The sequence below is a fragment of the Halyomorpha halys genome, unplaced genomic scaffold (assembly GCF_000696795.3).
Source record: "Halyomorpha halys isolate HHAL.00 unplaced genomic scaffold, Hhal_1.1 Scaffold439.1, whole genome shotgun sequence".
NCBI lineage: Eukaryota > Metazoa > Arthropoda > Insecta > Hemiptera > Pentatomidae > Halyomorpha > Halyomorpha halys.
Window position 1 is genome coordinate 258,913 of NW_027110938.1, and position 2,820 is coordinate 261,732.

Consider the following 2,820-nt stretch of genomic DNA (forward strand, 5'->3'; position numbering starts at 1 on the left):
CAGATAACAAAAAACCTTAATAAACGACATATTGTTGAATTCATGGCTAATTCCTTTATACATAGCAATATATATATATATTTATTAATTTAAATTATTTGAGTCCTTCAAAACAATTATTATTCAATTTTTTTTCCAAAGGGCGTTTGTGTATACCAGTTTATCAATTATCTTTGTATTTATAAAATATTATTACCACTGAAACCTATAATATAATAAGGGATACTATTTAGTAATATGATCATATAGTAATATAAAAGTATTTATTTACATTTATATTTATTACATTGTGTATGTAATTTATAGGATAGACGTTTTCATAACTATAAGTAAGTTACAATTATGAGCAATAATATGACTTTCGAAAATTTGATGTTTATTTAAATTGTCGACGTAAAATTTCACTAAGCACTCACAAACAGTCACCGTGTATTGTGCAATAATACATAGTGAGTTGTGTTAGCTCAGCTGATTAATATCTCTTAGCAGTATTTCTTTTGGCTTATCATTTTCAATACTGAATCTTTTTTATTGAAAAATTACATAACAGATATGAGCTCCAAAATCAGCTTCATTCATTTTTTTTCTGAATTGTCTTATTTTCTATTTTCCGCATGTTCTCGCTACACTAAATTTTCAAAATGGTGGTAAAATTGATTAATCGTTTGGTTCAAAACCAGGTCCATTTAAAATTTAAATTCCCAGAAAGCTAAAACTACTGAAGTAGTGAAACTATCGTGAAATAATCATGTAGGTTAACTCTTTCGATACAAATAACAAACATTTCTCAAAACTGATTGAAATGCCAATAAGATGTTTTTTAGCTGTCTTAAAATTTTTCTGAATTCTAATAGAGTTGGTTTTGAAGCTACACGCCTCATATTTTAAATTTATTGAAGGAAGTTTTTTTTTTTATTATTTATTTATTGCTATTTACAACTGTACATTATAATACATTTAGTAAATATGATCTAAGTTAAATTGGAGTGTTACAGGCTTAAAGAGAAACTACCCATTGGTAGTACTCTAATGACATTTTACATTAGCTGGTCTCGTGGCCATCTTCTTTTCAGATGCCTAGGAGGATTATCAGGGATTGTTAAGGATGAAAGATTAAGAATTAATGGGTTAGGATGGGTAAGGAGTTTGGAATGAAAAGATGCATATCTGGTTTGGGTCAAATCTGCAACGAATAGGATGTTAAGGTCTTTATGAATGAGTTTATTTGTGACGTAATAAGGAGCATCAAGAATTTTACGTAGGATTTTGGATTGGATGCGGGAAGAATTTGATGGTTTGGTGGAGCCCCAGAGCTCAATTCCATATGTCCAAATTTGTCTGATCATCGTAGTGTATACTAATATTTTGTAGTGAATGGGAAGTTTAGAGCGTTTGTCAAGTAAGAGTTGCAGCAATCGGAATCTACGAACAGTTTCTTGTCGTTTCAGTCTTGTGTGTGGATTCCAAGTCCCTTGTCAAGATGGAGTCCTAAGTATCGAATCTGTTCAACAGGCTGGTAAATATATTAAAAATCAAATTATAAAATAATAAATGAATTTTAAAGGTAAAACCACTTCATCCATTTTAATTGATTAAATGTTCAACGTTTCGGCTAAGAAGCTGTCCTCAGGAACAAATATTTGTTATTAAGATTAAACTTCTTTTAAATAATTAATATATTGTTATTTACAATTGTATAAAAATATATACAACTATTAAATTTGCTGTAAGTTACAAAATTCCACGATGCAAACATGTGGAGAATCTACCCATTGATAGGATTCCAATATCATTTCTAGAGGAGAAGATCTCTCGGCCATCTTCTTTTCAGACGGCTAGGAGGATTATTAGGTAATGAAGGAGAAGCCAGGTTAGAAACAATTAGGGTTGGGTGGTTGGGAAGTTTATCATGGAAGGATCGGTATCTGGTTCTGGCCAAATCGCCAACATATGGATCATAGAGTTCCTGATGGACGACTTGATTTGTGACAAAGAAAGGATTATTAAGGATTTTGGACTGTAAGGATTAGATTCTGGAGTAATCCGATGGTTTAGTAGAGTCCCAAAGCTCAACACATATAGTGACTAATATTATAGTCATATAGATCAGTCTTTTGTAATGGATTGGAAATTATACCATTTGTCTAGTAAATGTTGTAATAGTCGGTAAGGACGAGTCTTCCTTGACATTTCCTGTCTTTTCAGTCTTATAAGAGGATTCCATGTCAGTAATTTGTCCAAATCCTAGGTAAAGGATCTATTCGACAGAAATAAGTGAGGTATTATTAAATACTGAAATTACCTTGGTAAATTTTTCGATTAATATTTTCTAGGAACAGCAGTTAATAAAAAGTTATTTTCTTTTATGGAAAATATTAAAATATAAAATTTGAAATAAATTTTTTTTTCTGCTATACTGGAGAAAGTCGTTAATAAAAAAAAAAAACTGTAAACATTATTTTTTAGAATATTTAATATTTACAACAAAATGTGATCACGCATCGAGTATCTATCAATTTTATTTTTATTTTTTTTAGATCATTCTGCAAGTACTGCGCGGGAGGCTTTTTCGATGTAGAACAGGCTTTTGATCGAGTCTGGCACGCGGGACTGCTTTACAAACTCCGTAAATTCCTACCTCCTACATACTTTCTCATCATTCGTTCCTTTCTCATTGATAGATTTTTCCAAGTAAACCACAATGGTTCCTATTCATCCCTCTATTCTCAGTCCGCTGGTGTTCCTCAAGGTAGTATCCTTGGTCCCATCCTCACCGTCTATACAGCTGTCATTCCAACCAATCCTAACACTATCCTCACC

The 2,820-nt window shown here is 31.5% G+C and overlaps 2 protein-coding genes across 2 annotated transcripts in view; one reads left to right on the top strand and one right to left on the bottom strand.

The window, feature by feature from the left end:
• LOC106682753 (cytochrome b5) overlaps positions 1-2,820 on the bottom strand; it is a 106,805-nt gene that overhangs the window by 88,812 nt on the left and 15,173 nt on the right. The window lies entirely within an intron of this gene.
• LOC106682752 (26S proteasome non-ATPase regulatory subunit 10) overlaps positions 1-2,820 on the top strand; it is a 34,448-nt gene that overhangs the window by 527 nt on the left and 31,101 nt on the right. The gene's annotated exons all lie outside the window — the stretch shown is intronic.